The sequence below is a fragment of the Clinocottus analis genome, unplaced genomic scaffold (genome assembly GCF_023055335.1).
Source record: "Clinocottus analis isolate CAN_PGR_092001 unplaced genomic scaffold, fCliAna1.0.p SCAF_21, whole genome shotgun sequence".
Lineage (NCBI taxonomy): Eukaryota > Metazoa > Chordata > Actinopteri > Perciformes > Cottidae > Clinocottus > Clinocottus analis.
Genome location: NW_027175943.1, coordinates 11,309,609 through 11,331,881, shown reverse-complemented (window position 1 = coordinate 11,331,881; position 22,273 = coordinate 11,309,609).

Here is a 22,273-nt window from a genome sequence, read left to right as displayed (position 1 = left end):
AGAGTAAATGTGGGTCGTAAATATGGATAAGCTGCCTGGACAGACTTCCTATCAGGCAGTATTCTTGGAGATGGATACAATAATAATAGAAAGCACGTGTTACAAACTGTAGATGTGGAGTTTCAAAACACATGTATTCAATTACTTTCCACTCCATAATCTTCAAACAGCTCCTCAGGCCAATTTGACCCAGATTTCCCCGTTTTCGACATCATATGAATGTCCCTGAAAAAAGCCACATCTGGCCTAAAGTATTTGACTCCGAGCCGAGTCACTGCCACTAAACTTCCCCTGCTCTTTAGCTTAGCAATGAGATGTATAGTGGAGCCAGCAGGTCAAACATGGAGGTTTGCTTTAATGTGTCATTGATAAGAAAAAGGTCTCGGCTTGGCCGGGGTCGTCCTCCATCACTGAACGTAAATGGAGATAAGTCCTATCAGACACTTTCCCACAGTCCACAGACTGAAGTTCATCCACACTGACCCCTTCGGTTCCACTACGGCTCAAATCAGTCCTCTGCATTCAGCATCTCAGAGCAGGGAAAGAGCCCAGAGACCACACACACCATCAGCTGTGAGAGCAGATGAATAGCCCGACTGCACAGTTTAAAGCACCAGCGAGCAGAGCGACCGCAGAGGCCTTCTCCACTGTGTATTGTTTTTTCACAGTCGAATGGCGACGTGTGATTATGTTGCTGCAGGGCTGGCAAAGCCGCACGTCTCCTCGTGGGAATGTGTGTGTGTGTGTGTGTGTGTGTGTGTGTGTGCAGAGACTCAGTGAGGTGTCTGTCATGTCTCAGGCCTGACTAAAGTCTGGCCAGCGCGGTGTGTGTTTAGACTACCAAACCAGAGAGAAGTTTCCCGCAGCACTGTTTTACAACCGGTCACTAAAATAAGCTTTATTTATTGAGCACTTTTCTAAAGACAATGTTTGCAGGGTGCTTCACATACAGTGCCCAAGAGCAACCGCAATAATGTTGAGATAAAAGGTCATATTTTGGGTAAAATCACAACAAACTGAGACATTTTAGAATACATGAAAACATGGCTTCTTTGGGATTTCACAAGTAATTTATCAAGAACATTTCAATGAACACGATTGGACTTGCAAATGTAAATGTGTCTGAGTTTCTATGGAAGACAACTTCATGAAGGACATCTGTTGACATGGTAACACTGGAGTCAGGGGTCATTTTCTTGATTTTACATCATTTCTTAAATTCACTTTTTAAGTCCTTTGCATATGATGGATGCCCACGTTGTACATCTAAAATTGCAAAACAATCTCAGCTCTCTATATAAAAATGGCACCATTGTCATAGAGCGAAAGTGTAAAGAGATATCGAGTCAATATGACTCCAAAACTGAAAAATGTAATCTCGATTTGGAAATTCTTTACTCAGGAGGTTGAACAGTTTTAATGTTTGAAATGAGTTTACCAAAGGTCTAAGGTTCACGAAAGCCGTGAAATATATGAACAACTTGGTAGATACATGTAAATTATAACTGAAACTGTCCATAAACTCAATTAAATCTTACTGAAGGTTCAACTTTGCCTCACAATGCAGCCGATGAATGAAACATTTGAACCACACGTCCTCCAAATTCAATAACAATTACATTGCTTGTGTATGCTCTCCAGACAGACACATGAATCCGATCTGAGGGCCACGTCGTGGTTTGGATTACTTTGTAAGCTTTGGGGACCTTTGTTGTCATGGTTACAATAAAAACCACCTGTCAGTAGGAAACAGGAAATGAAGAGCAGTCTCTTGGGTTAAAGCCATTTTGTTCATTGATTCACTTCCAGAGGATGAAATGAGTGACGGATTCGTCCCTAACATCTGCAGTAGGTATGAAGCGGCTCACATTTCTCCTAAAAAATGACGTTTTCATCAAACAACCGCATCCTCAAAGACGTTTCTAGTCCGTGTGCAGAGGAGTTCGGGGTGATTCTCCCCAAGTAGACGGCTGTGGATGTCCCGTGTGAAACCAAGTGAAAGATAGATGGATAGAAAACTTTATTAATCCCCAGTGGGGACACTCATTCGTCACCATAGACAACAACAGACTGATACAGACAACAACAGACAAGGTTCAGACAAAAAAAAACACATTACAAGAACAAACACCAGAAAAAAGACACATAACCGACATAAAAAGATGCTGAATTTAAATCTAAAAACCACAACTAAAGGTGTTCATTAACATTGATTTACTTTAATTCATATCTTTAACCTAAATCATGTCATACGCATCATTATTTGAAGCCAAACCTTGACGTTTTACTAAACATAACTGTGTAGTTTGGTTTTGGTTTGGTTTGAATTGACCACGTTAACTTCTTGTTTAAAACATTTCCCTCCAAACCGTAGTGAGGATGCAGTTTGCTCGCATGGGAACGTAATAAGTCAAGAGTTGTTATTTCTGGAAGCACCCGGTAATGAGCGCCGATTTGAATTGCTGAAGAAAACAGAGACACGGGTGGTCATCCTCAGGTCTGGAGGCAGAGAGAGAGCAACACATCTACATATGAGGTTACAAAAGAGGGATTGTGATTATGGTGAGAAGATTATGAAGAGAACAACCCTTGTTCATCTGCTTTGAAAATATGCAGGATGACTGCAGCCATATATGCTATGCTTTCTCCTTTCAGAGGGCAGCCCTATATGGGGTCTGAGTGTGTGATGGGAGGGAGGGAGCTGGAAGATGAAACACTGGAAATCACCAAAGGGGGCTTGGTGGGCCAGATTTGCAGGCACTCGGGGTGGAGCTCAGCCCAGGAGACTGGACTCGTCGCGATAAGGAGAGAAGAAGCTTTGTTCTCAACACATCGCTCGACGGTGATAAGTGAAAGCTGGAACGAGGCCATTGCCACACCTCTCCATTGGCCTCAGGGCAAACCAGATTATAGACTGATAAAGTGTCATAGATTACCTCTAATGAGGTTATGTACTCCAGGACCTCGACTGCCTGCACCTCTGGAGTCATCACAGTGGTAACTTTAAATTAATACTTCACCCACACAACTACCATTTGTACAGCAATGACTCCCCCAGTATTACTTTGAAGGAAACCTTTTCTTGTGTCTCTTGATCCTTCAGTGAACAAAGAGTCCAAAAGGTGACGTCTGGGTGAGTTGGTGTAACTGCGTTAACGATGGCTGTGTGCTGTGTCTCTTCATGCATTTGCAAACTCTCACAAGTCTTGATCATCCAGTCATTTGCTCACTGGTTCCCAAACACATGCATCTCCACTAAAACCGGACGAATTCAAACACTTCAAAGTGTGTGAATGATGACTTGTCGTATTGAAGCGCTTTGAGTGGCTAGAAGACTAGAAAAAGTCCATTTGAAATTGAATTCACCCTGAAGGGACCTTGAATATCAGAAAATTTCAGAGCTTTGAATTCATCACCTGGTGTAAAATGTGCAATATCCATAACGTTTAAGTACTTTCATTCACATTCTTATTTTTATTCCATCTGTATATTTAATATACTTCTTACTGTGTAATTTGTTTATTTTTGTTTTATTACTGTTCCACTCTTTATTTATATTGCTTGATTTTTAAAAAAATCTTTATTTACTTGTGAGCAATGCTGCTGTAATCCCGTAATTGCCCCACTGAGGGATTAATAAAGGATTAACTTATTTTACTCAAAACCAAAGATTTTTAACCTCATGGTGGCCTTCGAGGTGAAGACAGAACACCTCTAAATAAAGTCAGTGGCTTCACCAAATTTCATGCCAATTCATCCGAAAGATATTTAAGTCTGGCTCAACGTGTTGGACAGACAAACTGACCCAATGACGCTGCCATTCATTCATGGATCTGTGCTGTTAGCCACGCTAGTAGCAGAACCAATGCATGTCTGCCACAGGTCAAAGGTCAGATACATCCTGATGAAATGGGACCCGAATGGACCCGAGAGAAGGATACAAGATCAAATGCAGATAATACAAATCAAAACGAGGAGAAAGGTCTAACAAAGACAGAAAGATCGTTCTTCTCTTACAACAAGAGCATGAAATACATTTAACTTTTATATCCAAGTAGTTGTGTTGCGTAAAATATGGTCCCATTTCTGTGCTGCCTACCAAAACTGGACGTTAAGCGGAGGGTTTGTTATATTTTTTCACTTCGATTACATCCACGTCACGTAGAGTTAAGTAGATTAAATACAAGTGTGTTTCTACCATCTAAAACTATACAAAGAAACTCAAGAGCATGCCGGAATTAAAAACCTAGCATGTGACAGAAGTGTGTCTCAGGCCCCGGTCACGACTGGAGATGGCGGGTCAGACAAAGTCTCGTTGGTAACAAATGTGCTGCAGGCTGAAGAGGACTGATTGAAACATGATGCTGTTTGTGAAGACAGGCCTCAGACAGACAGACAGCTTTCAACTGCAAATATGTTGCCTTCAAAGACACACGCTCTATTTGACAGAGCAGACTGTGTTATAATTCAGTCTACAAGCATCAGGGTGGAGGGTGAATAGAAACATTTGTTGTTCCAATATAACAAAGGTGCACAGGTACAAAGCCATGCATATATTGTATCAGTCCATTTTCTTTGCTAGAAGCCCTGAAGGAATGAACATTGATGGAAATGGAAATGAGTAATTATTTCTTCCCTGACAAATGATGTAGGTTATCGTTGGTCCAATTAGTAATAAGATGCAGCGTGTCACCAAGCGGCCTCATGCGGCGGCTCAGAGAAAAGAGTAAAGATCGCTTTGCATGACAACTTTCAAGTCACTTTAGTGTGTGAGTTACCGTCGGGCCTTCTGACCCCGAATAACACCACCGCCAGAATGTTGCAGGACAAATTTTATCTCGAATGAAACACTTTTATGTCTCAATCATTTGGTCAATAGTAGAACAAGGGTCCCACGCATTTTTACCAGTGAATTCTCAAAACTTTTCCATAATAATCCATCAACGACTTCATTCAAGTGTAAAAATAGGTTGGCCCATGTAGTTATCATAGGGCGCAATAATGAATTTTATTCCAGTTTGTTCCATGAGTAGGAGCCTCATTATGGCACCCATAACTTATATTCAACTAATATTACATTGGCTTTGATTTGTCAGCATTTGTTGCATTTATTAATTAAAACCTAATGAGACATAAACGTTTTGTAGTTGGTTTGACGAAATGTTAAAGTGTTGTGTTATTTGTTTTAGTTATTAGCTTTAAGGACGCTTCGACCATAAAGATATAGGGGAAAACTCACTCCTGTGATTCCATCAATGAAACACCTCTGCCCATCTGGAAGAATCGATCACTAGTTCCTCTGCATATTGTGAGGACCTGAGAGGCAACAGCACTACAAATACATCAGACACGTCTGGCCCTGCAAAACAAAAAAGAATAATAGCGACTGTTTCAATGACACGGGCATAATTATCTGTCTTTTGTTTGGAAGCATTAGTGTGCATCCATGGAACATATTACTAGTATAATAAGGCAGAGCAGTGGACTGACACACTGATAACTCACCACCACTAGAGCTTTAATTACAACTCTGTTATTCTCCACACCCAGCGGCTACTGTATGATTGCGTAATCAAATTGATAAAGCTGTTTGCTGTCATTTAAGCTATTTGCATGTTTTTTTTAGCCCTCCGGGTCACCATACTCTACCCTGTCTGAGGCCCTCGGCTCCAAGTCCACAGAGTGCTGCAGGAATGATGTATTTTTGTAAGCCAACGTGAAAGTCAGCGTTCCACTGGTTCCCTTGACAAAAATCCAATGGGATGGGGAAAAAAATGTAGGGGCTCCTTCCTGCAACAGTCCATTGGCTCCTACTGAAGACGTAAATCTTCTCACAAATAAACAAATTGTTTTTTTTTCTGGACTACTTTCAGAACTACAAGGCAGACTGCCGTGAGACTTTGGCAGGTATTAATGTTCCTCAGAGGATGGTCGCTTGTTATGGTGTAAAATGATAACTTTTGTCTTTGCAACATTTTTAATCATCTCAAACTAATTGGCTTAACGTCTAGGTTGTTAAAACGGGGGTATCATTCTGGTTCCCCTCCCATTAGTTATTTTCCCATTATCCAATTTCACTGCATACCTTCATATATTCTCAAAGACCGTTCTCTTGGGAGCAACACAAAAGTGTGTTGGCTATCTATAGGCCTACATTGTAATTCCATCCCTGTCAGCAGCTATTTGCACAATGTAATGAGAAAGTGAGTAAACAAATGCAGCCCATTACTAAAATGAATGGATGTCTTTGTCATGTGGCAATGGCTACGAGGCTAAACAATGACTTCAAGCGATCAGCGTTTGCTTGCAATCTGAAAACCTAAAATCATTCTTATCTCCTGCAGCCAGCTCCATCCTGGATTTCTTTTTGTTCAGAAGCTCCCTCCTCTATATATCTTGGTTACATTTAAATGATTTTCAAGCTAAATTATTTTTTTTAGGGTATCTGTTTTCACACAAAGACCAATCAATCATTTCTGTTGGGAATGCATCCAATATCTCTCATTGGGATTCATTCCGCAAGGACGTCTGCAGGGCATCAGATCTCTGCTGCGTTAAGCACACTGCGTTGCGGACAATGTAACTTTGTTCATGGAAGACATTTGGACATGTCACATGTCTATGTAATGCACAGGAATGTCTCGCTGCTTCAGTTTCCGGGTGCTGCTATTGTTCACATGGCTTATTGGGACGCCACCGTCATGCGTCAACGGTATTAATAACATCTGTGATTTGCTCCTATTGACCTGGTTCATGGCGAGGTCAGTATTTCTATTGACTGCAGTATTTCTGGCACTAGGTCAGTTCATCACATACATTCGGTTTAATTTTTAAGAAAAGTAAAAACATTTGTAGTGACATGAAAAAACACATCAAGAGGTAATAATAGAACGATGATGATTGGAAAAAATGCTGACTACGAATAGTTTCACTTTTAGGTTTTCTATAATGCAATCCCAATGCGGTGGGGCCAAAAGAAAGCCAATAAGTGTTGAGATGCTCTGCCCTTCATCACTGCCGTGCGCCTGAAGTAGCGCTGGAAGCAGAAGTCATTCAGACGCTCTTCCTGGAGGACTCGGAGCTGTGTGCGGTTACGCATCGTTTTATGAACCCAGACACGATGGCGTTTGACGTTACGACGTTTGTGCAACTTCCACAACAAGTACAAAGCAGGATTATTGGTTATTTTCATAGTGGATGGTGGAAATAGTAACCGTTTGTACGGATACAAGCCACAGATGAGCCGCCCCAGAATGAAGCGAATAAACGACATAAACTCGAGCGAGTAAAGCTTTTGGTGTGAACGTAGCAAAATAATTGTAGCTTTTAAAGTTGTCCTTTTTCACACACACACACACACACACACACACGTATACTTACACACACTACTTGGGAAGTCTTTCCGCCCTTTTACACACAGCTTTAATTGCCAGAATGTGGAAAGCCCCAGAGGGAGTTGTTGCTTTGTTTTTCCAGTCAGTGGGAGATGTATTATTGAGCAGCGATGTCGTGCCGAGTGGTGGGAGTTGCCCCTTTGGTCACACTCACATATATACACCGGTCCAGAGCACCTATCATTTATACCAGACGTGGGCAAATGGATGAGGACGGAGCAGTTCAGAATATACAACCGACCAGCTTGTGAGACAAAGCCAGGCTGTGTTATCGGTGCATGATGATATGTTAGAACCAGGACTTTCACTGCATCAGCAGCTACAGTGCATCTGCTGGATGCTAAACAGGACTTCATACAAAATAAATGATGGATTCCAAGTCCAGTAACATTGCCAAGCCGAGTGGAATATATTTACAGTGTAGACCAACTATGTACAAAAGTCCTCACGCTGACTGTAAAGTCCTAATCAGAGACCTCGATGTGAAAGAACACATTGCAGCTTGGCGTCTGGAGTTGTTGGTTGGTAAGATGAGGAATACTGTCATATAAAAATGTTCCTTTACAAGCACTGAAAATTTAACTTAAGTCTCAAAATGCAGAAAAATATGGGTCCTGAATATTATTGTTTATATTGCGTTCAAGTGTCATCAGTATATACATACACACTATATAACAGTGGTTTCCCTATTTTATTTACTTTGGGGTAGTTTCATTTCATCTTTCATCAAATAAATGTAGAAAGTGGAATAGTTGATCAGAACACGAATTGAACGAAAGTATTTGGTATCAGATCGGTGTCTGATACCAAATCACCAACCATGAGACGCACCACGCTTTTAATTAACTGCAACGTAAATATATCCACATCATTATTGGTTGCTAATAGCAACAGCGTGAGAAAGTCAGACGAGGAAGTGAGGATTGTTAAGTCGAACAAACAGGACTTTCACCCAGAAGCCCTTCTGTCCCGTCACCGTGGACTCATTGCAGCGTTGTTTTCCTCCTCGATGCAACAAATCACGGTGAAGGATTTTGTGTGACGAGTACTTTTTTGCATCGCGTCACATGACACGCCAATGCCCTTATCTGTGTGTATTGCGAGAGATGTCGCGGGAGGAAGGCAGCGGAAGCAGGAAGTCTACTGTTTCCGAAGATGTGATCGCGAAGATGAGAATATTTACGAAACGTAAACTTTGTCAAATCGCAGATCCGCGTTGGGAGTTTCGGAAGTGTTAGCCTCACAAAGCAAACCTACAAAACTTTGTAAACCTGAGTTGGAAGTACCTCGAGCTTCAGAGAGGAAGCGTTACAGTTGGGAGTGAAACTCTACCTCCCGGGATTGTTCTGTGCTGTGCCTGTACAGGAAGGAAACCACAAGTCCACCTGCCTTTGCACTCCGTATGATTCCCCTCAAGAGGCGAGGATCTTGACTTATACGTTCTAGTATTCGGTTGTCTTTGGTCTCTTGATTACGTGACCGTGGAGCACTGCTGGGGTTCAGGACTTCTGAACAGAGGTCGGACACAGTGCGGGGAAAGGGACGCCATCACCAACAGTTAAGGGAGCGAAATACACGGTCACAAGGTCGGACGGATACCTACACACATTGACCTTCCACAGACATTTCTTTAACGAACAAACCTAATGAGCTGAGTTTTAAAGTTTGTTCTTAACACTCTTTAGCTTCCTTTACATATCCATTGATCAAATATTAACCTGAACTACAGGTGCTGCATACTCATGAAAATTCCACTTGGCTTGCAATGGGAGCACTGAAATGGTGACTTTAGCTTCAGCTCGCAACTGCTACAAGCTATAATAATACAATGTTCCTTTCCTTTCTCGTAATATAAATTAAGATGATGACAATGGACGGTAAAGATAGGTACTGTGATGTTTTAACATGGAATTAATCTCAACATAAGGTTCAAGACATAAAAGATTTTTTTCCCACTCATTTTATACCTGCTTTCATTTTCGTTTCAGTCTCATATCAATGCATTGGTTTTTAAAAGCCTCCAGGTTTCCTCAGACCAATGATCTGCCTTCTCACTGTCTTAACAAAACCCCTCCTGAACATCAAACAGGCCCTTACCAAGCAAGAAAACATCAAAGACTTGTTTTTCTCTGTCTGCTCCTCTGCACACAACATCTTTGCCATTATTTTTCTGCAGCTCTGTCATTACGTTAGCTGCTTAAAGATACACGAGTGCATGAAACACGCAGTATGCGGTTAGAAAGCCTTAATGCATAAGCTTTCAAACATTCCTGTGGAGTTCATTCAGTATATTCAAGTGGCATATTTATTGTAGCCATGCACAGATAAACAAATGCCATCTAATTCTGAGTAACAATCGTGTTCTAATGGTATGTCTCACGGCCAAGGTAACAGGTACATGTAGCACTGTAAAGAAATGTATTTTACATGTTACAGGTGGGAAAAATGTATATGTATATATATATGCACTAATCCAAGCTCAGCATTAATGCAAAGGGGCAAGTAAACTGAAAATTGTGAACAACAAATCCATTCAAATTGGAAAGTGAGCAGCTAGTTACCGTTAGCTGTTAGCAGCTGGTTGCTCAGTTATACCGCCAAGCAGGACCGTGATAACAAACAGCGTAGAGAACATTTGAAACAACTAACTTAAGAGTCACGTAGACCGATTGTACTTCATTCCCATCACGCTGCTCAGAGTAATCCCAGGAATCGGCTCTCCTGTTGACAGCAAGGAGTCTCTTCCTCGCTCAGTTAGCCTCTGTTGATAGCTGAGGTTCCATTGAGTAACATTATGGTGCAAACTATTCCTGCAATTAACATGTTCTGTGCACACAGACCCACATAGTATGTGTGTGAGTGTATAAAGTATTTATATTGACAACTACATCACAACCCACCTCTGTAGCCAGCCTCCGTTGTTCTGCGGGTCCCAGAATCCTGCTCTTTCTGGGCTGCTGCTATTGGTCAGATCCACCGTCCCCTCAGAGGAAATGGAGCCCCTGGTCCAAAAAAACATAAAGTTTAAGTGTTGTTACGGTGTGTGATGGAGGACCCAAACGTGGACCAGAGAGTGTAAAGAGGAACGCGTTTATTTACAGGGAAACAGGTATGTCTGCTCTAGATCTGTCTTGCTGTTAGCGCTGCTCTGTGTATGACAGTGTGTCCATTGCACACTCAGAGAGACACTATCAGCGCCTGCAAGCCCTTCTTTTTCCCTGCCATGGTCTGTGCAGAAACTCACACAATTCTCCCATTTAGCCTGTATCCCAAAAGCCTAAAGGACTCATCAGCTGTTGCTTTGCCTGCAACTGACTTACTAAACAGCAAATCCTCACTCAGTGACTCCAATGGGACAAAGCAGCCGAAGCAATAAGCAAGCAGTCTTTATTGCTCCCAGTAGTCTTGTCCACTCGTAAGGCAAAACGTGTGATTTGCCTCGCTTTCACCAAGGTTTCCTCTGAAATAACTCCAGTGGCTTATTGATGTGAGTGGGGTGTAGTGTATCCCGGACTGTCCGTCTTCTCAGGATCCTCATCACCACACCCATGACAACAGAGAGGCGTCATCATATTTGCTTCCAGGCGTCTTGCTGTTTGTCGCCTGTGGTGTCCCCCCCACCCCCTCCCCCGCCAAATATCTCTTTATTTTGCACACTAAGTTACACGTGTGAGTCACAAAGGCTCTTGAACGTTGCATACCACCGCGCCCCACAGTTTGAGAAATACCAGACTACTGCGAGTTATATATTCTTCCACTTCATAGTTTTCTCCATTTGCACAAACATCAGCAAAGAGCAAAATGGTGACTCATAGCTTTTATCATTCATAACACTTGCGTCATTCATAAATACATACTAAACATTGTTTAGTGTGGTTGGTGAGGATGTAAGTTTCTATCTGTGTGCACACAACTTCTGTGCAGTACCACTGCAGTTCTATGAGTAAGAAGTAAGCATCGAGTAAGCATCGGAGTAAGCATCGGAGTAAGCATCGGAGTAAGCATCGAGTAAGCATCGGAGTAAGCAAAGCCTGTGCCGAGTTCGGTCAGAGCCGCCTCTTTCATGGGCCCCGACATCAAAGACTTGTCTTCCTCTGCTTATCTGCACACACAAATGCTCTATACTTTAGTGTTATGTTTGCTTTGGTGAAGTCGTCGCCTGTTAGGAGGACAAAGCTAAAAAAACAAGTTTTCTAGTTCTTACCACTTTAGTTTTAATCCAGTATACACACTTTCAAAACGTACACAAACCCTGTACCTTCAACATGATTGACAGGACATGTTTACATATCTGTCAGTTACTCTTTTTTGAAAATCCGCCCGTAACAGTTCACGAATGCCAGCGCAGGCCTTCACCCTTAATATAAAGGCGTGAGTGTTAAGTTGTCCAAATAGCCGCACCGTAAGGCCAATTGAAAAGGTCGCGGTCAGAAGAGTGAGAGCGCTTGCTCATTCTCTTTCAACTTGAGAGGTCAAACACTTTCAGACGGGTTTCTACTCGAAGACATTCACCGTGTTAAGTGGTTGTTCACATGAGAAGCGATGGAACCAGTTGAGAGAAGAATGGAAAGAGAGAGCTTGAGAAAATTAAAACCCTGAATCCTTCCTCACCTCCACACGGCGGATCATCACTTGCTGATGCAACCTAATCATCCAATGAGGTGAACAGCTGGAGCATAACTCAACGTCAACGGACTCGCACAACTCAGGATGCATATTTATTTTGCTTTGAAAAGAAAAAAGTCGAGATTTATAAAAGAAGTCATGAATATGATTTTGCCTTTTAGCTTGAGTTCAATTAAATATTCATGGATTAGTGTGCCATACACATATGTAGATAGTGTTATATAGTAAGTATGGAATACAAAAATCATAAAAAAAAGCTTTTTTTTATGCTCACAAGATCTTATAGAGACAGAAATAGGCCATCGCCATGAAGACGACGGTCTACGGTTACGCGAAGAGTTTGCAAAATGTATCAAGAATGCTCTTTCTATAATGTTACACTTGAATTTCTATTAATATTAATATACATTTGCACATAAATGCAAATGGGAGATATGCATTTATTTGGTCTTTTGTGGTCAGCACCTTTTGACGCGAACATCTGCATATGAATGCAGATACTTGCTTGTCATCAGACGATGGGTTCCAAGATTGCACTTTCACAAAATGGTCACTCTATTCTCTTGACTTTTATGTTTATTGAATTCAGAAGGAAAGATGTAAAAAAAAAAAAATAAATTGGGGGGGAATTTTTGTATTTAACTATCGTTTTTTTAAAAATTTTTGTATCTTTATTTGATTTCGACTACAAAGAAAAATGTGTTTAACGAAATAGAGAAATGATTACAAATAAATGTAAGTTTCTCTGATGAAATCTTGACAGAGTGGAGCTGAACCTCATGCTATAAGAAGTTGACAATCATCATAAACTACTCAAAACCATTTTTTACCAAAACTAATTAAAGAAAAAATAGAAATCTGCTCACTGTTTGGTATTTCAGGGAACACTTTGAGTGAGGAGAAGACTGTGAAATGAAGGCTTCAGTGGAGGCCCTTACTTTGAGATTTACACTCTTATGCAGACAAAATGAACGCACATACAAATTAACCTCATTTTTAATATGCTGCATTTTTTAACCACAGATTGTCAGCTTTGAGCTCCTGGAGTGACGGCAGAGAGGGAATTGGGCCAGACGGCTTGAACAACAACAACAATCTACTGTGCACACGGTGTCTAATCCAGGAAACGACTTCTCCCACTGCAGGACGTTGACGTTGGACGCATGAATCACAGACGTGTTTATCAGTTCTCAAGAGGATTAATAAGAGATTAGATTGAGTTGATAGAATCAGTTTTTTTGTTTGTACATGACCAAGACTACCTTCTGGGTTGATTCCCGGGAAAGATGCATGACAGCGCGTTCAAAATGTTGATTTAATTGCTTTTGCAAAGCCGGCGAAAATGAAACAAAAAGTAAAAGACGTATTCCGAAAGCAGCAAAGATGAAGCAGGGACCAATTTCGAAAACTTATTTTTTTTTAAATCACAAAATCCTCATTGGCAGGTGTTTAATTGCTTCACTGCTGCTTCTCTGTTTTAACTTCAAACACAGTAAGCTGCAAATAGTTTTGACAGCAACGGTGAAAGTTAGGAGCGTTTGGTTATATGATGGAAAAAGTCCTCATCAGGTTATTCTATACAAGGAACAAGACAGAAGTGTCAACTTCATACACATCGACCTCCAATAGTAACTGTGTGATAAGACAAACTGAGTTGACTCAGTCATAACAAGTCTCTTTTGGCTTTTTCTATTTTGGCTTTTGTATGATGTCATTGTGAGACAATGGGCCCCTGGGCACAGAATATGGTGTTCCATGTTCCTGATCAGAGACAAAGACGTCATAGTTGCTTCGCCTCATTTCTGTGTCACAATTTCTAAATGTTTTTTTTTTTTTTCCAGTTTGTTTTTGACTGGTGATTTTTCGCCGCCTTTGAAATTGTTTTGTATCTCTTTTGTTATCTGTTCTATCTTTTCATAGTGGTTTTGTGCGTCTTTTTCCCCATTTTCATACTCATTGTGAGTCCCTTTGAAGCTAGTTTGTTCCCTTTGTTGTCTTTTTGTGTCGTTTTGAGACCCTTTAGCATTTAACTCTTTGGAGTTATTTGGTCCCCTTTCTTATCATTCTGAGTCTGTGTAGTCTTGTTGTGTCTCTTCTTGTTATGTTTCTTTGACATTCTGTGATTTGTCCATGAATGTAATGCATCACTCTGACTCTGTACGACTTTGGCATCACTGTTTCTGACAGAAGACATGGAATGGTTGGGAGTTTTTTGTGTGTGTGTGTGTGTTTGTGGCCAAACTGTCAACCCCTAAAATTACAGAACGGAGACCGGCCATTTCCAACTCCCACAGTACACAACCACCACCACCACCACCACCGGGCTCAGCCGTCAGCGGGACGACCACTAACACAACCAGACTGTTGTGCGTCTGCAAACCCCAGCCTGTAATGGACGCCGTACAAAAGCTCCAGAGTTTGATAGAGGATGCAAGGTAATGTCGGCCCACAGAAGGCAAGAGACTGTGGCGTGGGTGTCCTGAATGTGAGCCAACTCGGCTGTGGGAGAACTCTGGGAGATGTTTACCATGCGAAAAACCCCAGGGAGGTCCAGTCATTAAATCCCACTTCAAATTGGCCAATCTGGGGTCTGCTTTTCCACCCCTCCCTCCAGCTCCCACAACAACTTCCTTTTCAGATTGTTTCTGGGAGGCATTATTTGACTGAAGGCATGATGACTGACAGCTGTGCGGCTGGAGATAGACGGTGCTGACTCAGTCCCAGTGACCCTCTGAGCAGGCTGGTCCATGTGTTCAGGCCACCACGCCGCTCTCCGGTACGACATACACAAGGACACTCGTGGCCAAACGCATATGGCGGAGGAATTGGTGAAAGCAAGAACCCTTGTTGTTTCTCTCTCTTCCTTTTTTTTAATTGAAAAAGTCAGCTGTTTTTGTGCAACCACCTTTTGATTTTTCCATCGTCTGAACAGAATCCATCGTATATCAAACGTGACAAAAGCTTCTCTTAACTAAAATAACTCCCAATCCCTGCGTCCTCCCATCAGGGCTCATGAGGTTCACAACAGAATTGTTTGAAGCTGTGTGTGTGTGCTGCTTCAAATAGCTCCGGGTATAGACAGGCTGTCCCGAAAGCATTCTCACGCTCCAACTTGAGCCTTCCCCAAAATACAACAGGAAGTAGGGGGTTAGACCATGAGGAGAGGGGTCAAGCAGAGGGGGGGTTGGCTCAATGAATGAGTCACAAAAATAATGATTTGAGAGGACATAGTATTCTAATGCCATATATGTCAGTATTTCTGTACGTTTCTCAGTCCATGGGAGCATTTTCTCACCACTGGTGTATTTTAAGCGTCCCTCTGGCTGAGTTGTATCCAGAGCTCTATAAATAACAATAACACCAACATGAAACTTTGGCCTTGAACCTCTGGGACATTTTATATCTTTATCAGTACAAGCTGGCCAATGCAAACAACAATAATCTGTCCTTGTAGAAGAGAAAACTCGGGGCAGAGAATCATATCTGGCAGCTGGCAGGCAACACACTGTGCCATTAAAACAGCACGCGATAAATTAGTTGTAAACCAGGTGAAAGGAACCAATTTGAGGGGAAATATTCTTACAGTCTTGCTTTAGTTTCATCCTGTGTGGGCATTTTGCAGGTAATCTGGGTATTTTGTGTTGCACGCATTCACACAGGCACATTCTGGTTACAAAAACAAGTTTAAGCAGATCAGTTGCAAATGAAATGCACATCCAGACGCTGTGTAACGGTGCGTTCCAGTCCAAAATTGGAGGTCGCAATTTCCCAGTTTAAAGATTTTCAATTTCCGACCCCTGAGCGTTTCCGGCGCATGACCGGTGGCGGCTGGGAGGAAATGGGGAGTACAGGAGGAAAATCAAGCCACGGCCTTGGTTTTATTTGAGCTTGATTACAGCTGGATATGTGCTCCCATGATCATCATCTGTGTGAGTCCTAATGAGTGCGAGGGGGTTACGTTGGGTTCAGATTTTTATTCATTTTGGACTGACTCGGACTCCTGCAGAAGTCTGTTTCTTTGACATTCGGGCCAAACAGAACATGGAGAATATGCAAAACAACGTCCACGAAAACTGTGAGGATTGTGAACGTTTTTGAGACGAGCTGGAGGAGAAAAGATTCGTGTGTGCAGTCGATCAGTGCCAAAGTGATTAAACGTTGGCCCTGTGCCTTCATACATATTTTAATTTGTGCTCTGATTGGGACTATGGCTTGAGAACACACACTAACAACTGACTCAAACATGTAAGTGCGCCTTTATCTCATAAATATATTCAATGTGTTTGGCAAACGAAATGCAGCATGTGCGAGAGACGACTTTAGAGCCACAGCAAGGGTTGTTTTTGTCTTAGCCGATGAAGACATCAAACCACAATTGTCCACCTTCTCATCTCTGTGGCTAAAGCCACAATAAAGGACCAACAGTCTCTCTGTTCAGGCCATGAAACTGATCTTCTCATCCGGCTCTGGGAAAAAAGGCAAATGTGTTTTCAAAAAAATGTTCCATTTGAAGCTGCAGCCTCCCACATAGACAGGATATGACCTTGAAACCTGTAGACAGACAGTTTAAAGGATTAAGAGAATCAGGAGCACATGAAGTCAGCTTTCCAAAGTGGGCCAGCCTTCTAGATGTTTAAAGATAAGATCCCCCCCACACTTTATATGCTGTGTGCGTTCAAGCATGGACATTGGATTAAAGGGAAGACATGTTTGTGACGATGCCCAAACAACGACTGTCTCCATTTTAATGGGCAACCTATAAAACTGAACCCAGACTGATGTGAAGGCACGTAGAGATCCGCTTGTTCCTGCTGTCGACACGGAGGCAGCGCTCTCGTGAAGTGCACTCACACATCTCAGGCTTAACAAGTCCTTACCGACAGCGACACTGATATTGTCTTCAACTTGTGAGTGTGTGAGTCATCATGACAAAATGTGGTCGTGGAGACACCTTCTGGAGCAGGAACTGTCTGTGACAGATTTTGACACCTAAAGAGTGTTGCAGTTGAGATTAAAAGGAGCTGAGTTTGAATAATGGTGTGGTGCCGGAAATGGGGGGTCAGGAAGTTGGGTAGGGCCAATTGTAGCCCCGCCACAATTTAAAGTGATTTAATTAAATTGAAACGTAATTTGTGATGTATGAAAAAAATTGTTTTAAAATCTTAACTTTCATTTTTGTGTTTAAAATGCATTACTTTTTTAGTTTGTTCTTTATTGATAATTCAAGATAAAAATACAAGGTCTGTGAATAATATTGAATCTGAAATGATTTTATTTTTCCATGTGCACCAGAAATTATGTTATGACGTCAGTTTTGGACGTATCGGGGCATTCGTTTCAGGGTCAGTTTCCAGTCCCTTTTCAAAATAAACTTCCAACATAGATTTATTTATTCAAACTAATTGGGTTATTAGGTTAAGCTAATAAAAAAAATGATGGTTTAGATTAAAATAAGTATGTTTCATACATTTGACCTAACTGGCATTGAAGAACAGAAGTTCACATGAACAGTGGGATCCTGGGTGAAAGTCCTGTAGTTGTTTGAGACATCCAACCTCCATTCCCTCCCACCCAACATTGACTTTCTTACTCTTCATATTACGTCAGTCACTCTGACCGTCTAATATGAACACTGATGTGTTTGCATTGTGTTTAGTTGAAAGCCTGGTGTGTCTCACACTGATACCGACCCCGCAGTGGTGTCTGACGATTGACAACGTGTTGGACGTACAGATAACTATCAGCTGAATTACTTCTATACTTAAAGTCCCAATGTGATGATGATGAGTGGTGGTGATTCCTGTAGTATTCCACCAGAGACAAAGTAATGAGTTTGAGTCAAAGCGATAGCAGGGAGCCATTATTCATCTCCACATGGCTGCTTTATCAGGCCTGAAACCATGCGGTCCCAACAGTCCCTGAGATAATGCTGAAATGATTCTATATCATGTGGCAGAAATATATATATATATATATATATATATATTTATATATATATATATATATATATATATATATATCAGCACAGCTTTATGCCTTTCCAAACGTGGTCTCCAAGCTAAATCAAATGATTGATCACTTCTACGTTGGCAGTCAAAGTACTGAAGACAGAGCTGTTGAGCTGTCACCGTGCTTTAGACTTAAATGGAGGGGTAAAAAAATATTTGACGAAAGATTACATCCCTGGAATTTGCCACATTCTCTGCCCCTCTGATCTATTGCAGGGCACATGGGACTCAACGCCACCGCCAAGAAAATATGCTGGATATTTCATGTTCATGACGCGCTTGAAGTGGAAGGGAGGGAGTACAAAACAAAAAGTAATCTCTAGAGAGGATGACAGGCTGTGGTTTCACCGTTTCTCAGCAGTATTTATCATCCGGATGGAGGGAGAAGAGGAAGGCTGAGAGCAAAAGAGGATCCACTTATGTGTGGGGGAGAGAGAGAGGGAGAGATGAAGAGAGTGAGGGGAAAATGGTGTCCTCTTCATCCGGTAAGGAGTTGACCTCACTTGCTCCCCCAAGCCACTTTTGGGTGAAACTCCTCCGCTGTGAAGCACCAGTAGTCATGTCTGGGCCTTTGTGCTCTCTATAAATAGCTGCTTATGATCCGGCTGAGTGGGAACAAGCTGTACCGGTCACCACGGGGGGGCAGAGAGCAGAATCGGACGCACAAAATCCCATGAAGATCCTCCCAAACGGGACTCGCAGACGCAGTTGAGGATCAACACAAAATGGTAGTTTCTGGCTTCCTCCGTCATATTGGATCAGCCTCCTTCAACATTTGCATGTGTTCAGCTTGGTAAAGTTGTGTATGTTGGGACTATGTTGGTAGAGTTTAAACATGAAGACACTCCCTTTGTCGAATGTAACTATGAAGCCAGATGTTTGTCTTTGGGTCCGTCCTTGGCAGTGACCTGCAGGGAGGCACTGAATCAGAGTCAGATTTACAAATATATGAACCCAATATAGAGGCTTAAATCACCATTCAACTGGCAGCTTGCACATTGACTACTGGTTGTTTTTCATATTTTATAACAGCATTCTTTACTCACACATAGGTAAGGTCCATATTTGATTCAACCAATTCATAGGAGCTCAGAGAAAGTGCACATTTCCTCCGCACCCTCCCTGGGCTTTTCATTTGCTATCGCAATTCCACAATTCATCCTCATTCAATACAAAATATAAAGCCGACTGCAGTGTACGCATGGTCTGACCTTTACTTGTAAATGAAGTCCATTCGTCCATCCTTCTGGACAAAAAGTCATTCTGATCTTTTAGTTGAAGAAGAACAAGAACAAGCATAAACCCGATTCGTGGGTTTTCACATTTTTTTCATTATTTGATGACGCCAATATACCACACGTATCTCATATCGTAGCTCTGCCTCTTTGGCATATCTCAAGACCCCTTCCATCTACTTCACACTTGGCGGGTACAAAGAGCCAAGCCATCGGCCACACAACAAACCTGCACTGCACTAGGCAAGGCAAGTTTATTTGTATGGCAGATTTAAAGAACATGGCGATTCAAAGTGCTTCACATGAAACCATTGAAAGCATCGAAACATAATGCAGAAGAAAACAAGATTAAAAAAAATTAAGGACATTTATTTCTTCAAAAAACTATGAAAAAGCAAAAAATAGAATAAAAGTTGCAGTGCAGTTTAAGAAATGAAATGCAGAAATTGGTTCAATTATAGGCTGCAAACAGAAAACTCGTAACAAACTAGTATTTCATACTTTAGGTTACTCGTATCAAACTAGTAACCTACATTGTGATATGTTCACAGTCAGGTTCATTTTTATTATGAAGCCATTGAATATTTGATGATGTAGATATTTGTAATGCACGCCTTTTCTTGTCCTTTTTTAGCATTCCTACTCCCGGTACCGTGACATCACAAACAGACACGCATCTCAACACAAAGCCGAGGCTGGCTTCACTGCAGGGTTTTCTGCTGCTGCTGTGACGCAGTGTGCTGTCAGTCTTTCTACAGTTTAGTGATGTCCCGAATGTTCCCAGAGATGAGTCGAAACATATCAAAGAAATGTGTCAATTAATCCACAAGAGGTTGAGGTGTCTCGGGTAGTAAATATCTTACTCTCTGTAAACATAACATAGCCTCAAACAAGTGTTGGAGCACGAGACGCCGTAGAACTGGAGTATTAAAGGTCTGTCAAACTTGTGCTGCGTTCAGCCCTCAGTTTACTCGCTCGACAATAAAAGTGTTCACAACAAGCGTGATTATTCGTATCAAAGGGGGCGTGGCTTATCTCTGTGAAAAGGGCTATCATTTAAGCTATCGACTACGAAAGAAATAACCCCTATTTCTGTGTTATACTTGCTGTTTAAGTACCCAAAACGTCAAAACATGAAACGCTCTGGTGTTTGGGTTCATAACACCATCTGCAGCCACACACAGCTCTGTGAATTTTACCGACTCCTCCAGGAACTGGCTGGCTTATCTCCGTAAAACAGCTACCCTTTCCGCCATCCACCGTGGAAATAACCACTAGTTCTGCTTTACACTTGCTGTGTAAATTCCACACGTCGGAACATCAAACTCCTTCGCGTCTGGGTTCATAATATTATCCGTTATTCAGACGACAGCGTCTGAATAACAGCTGCTCCTAGCGCAATTTCAGGCGGACGAGCAGCAGGCAGCAGTTTGATTCAGCGACGGCAGGACAGCGGTGATGACGGCGGTGATGACGGGCGGGGCTCCTCAACGCTGATTGGCTGACGCAACTCAGCGTCACGTTTCTTTTCTGCTGTTTTTGTTTCGGCAAAAGGCCAACAATGGTGAGCCGCCAAGAATTTTGGCCGTCGCACATCAAGCGTAACCTGTTAAACTGCGCAACGTAAACATTTCCTTAAAAGTACATGCATTTAGCCATTAATGGCGTTTTATATCTGTGTACTTTTGGTCTATGTGAAGTTCTCATGGTAAGTGGACTTCCTGAAACCACAAGGTAGCCGGTTGGATGCTTGTTTTCTCCCCATAGTTTCATGTTGAAGTGTCCTTGAGCAAGACACTGAACCTTCAGTGCTTCACAGCAGCACACTGCTCCTTAATTACTAAGGATCGGTAAAATGCAGAGAATATTTTCCCCACTGTGGGTTTAATAAAGGATTATATTAAAAATAAATAATAAAATTGGTCTCTCCCCACAGTTTGAGAACCACTGTTCTAACGCATTTAAATATCAGAAGTCTCTTTCTCAAACCTGATGAGAGAAAAGCATTTGTACATACCTCGAAACTGCATGTTTTAGTCATCTCAGAGTCCTGGCTCAGGAAATCTGTTCCCAGCTCTGCTAAATCCATCCCTGGCTATAATATTTCCAACATTACAGGCCCTCCAAGGTTAGGGGTGGGGTTGTTGTGTACTGTTGGGATAGCTTGCAATGCTCTGTCTTTTTATCTAAATCTGTGGTCAAACAGTTGGAATTTCTGCTTTTTAAAGATCTCGTTCAGTGCCTTGCCTGCTCTTAGTGAAGTAATTGCCCCTCACACCTTGAAGCAAGTTCATCAACGCGGTCGTTCAAAAAGTCTGCATCGCCCTCGGACGTTTTCCCGTTCCAGTCTGCTGCTCGGGTGATTGGAATAAGTTGCATAAGAAGTTCAACCTTCCAACCCTCGTTGCCTTACCGGCCTTCAATAACTCATTCCAAGCGATAGTCTCTGATCTCTGCAACCGGCACCAGTAAAAGTATGATGAATTATTAATATCACCCGTTACGGTTTATAATATTCCCATTACTAGGATACTGGAAGAGTTGTGAAGTTATATGGAGCATCTTTGTCCAATTATTTGCGTCAAATTATAGTCATATTCTCTGACCATGTCAGTCACACTGAAAATACTTACAAGGTATCTATGTCTTTAAATTTTAATGAGTTCTGACTGGAAGAACAAGTGCAATTTTCTGCCACTAATTGCCACAATCTGGTGCTTAGAGGTCCTGATTTGCCTCCGTGGGTCGGGTGTCACAGCCACTGCTGCCGCTTCAGCTCTTCAGCTAGCTGTGTTAGTGATTGGGCAAAATAACTTCCCATTGTCTTTAGAGCACCTGTACATAACTGGTTTTACTGTAGGTATGCAAACCTTCGCCATGTTTGCAATAAAAATACAGATTAAAAGGTTTTACCCAACCAGCTCTCCATCCATCCTCATTCTTTGGTTCATTAACATGAATAGAGGAAGGAAAAGCCCACTTTACAACTTTTAGGATTTAATGATTTAAA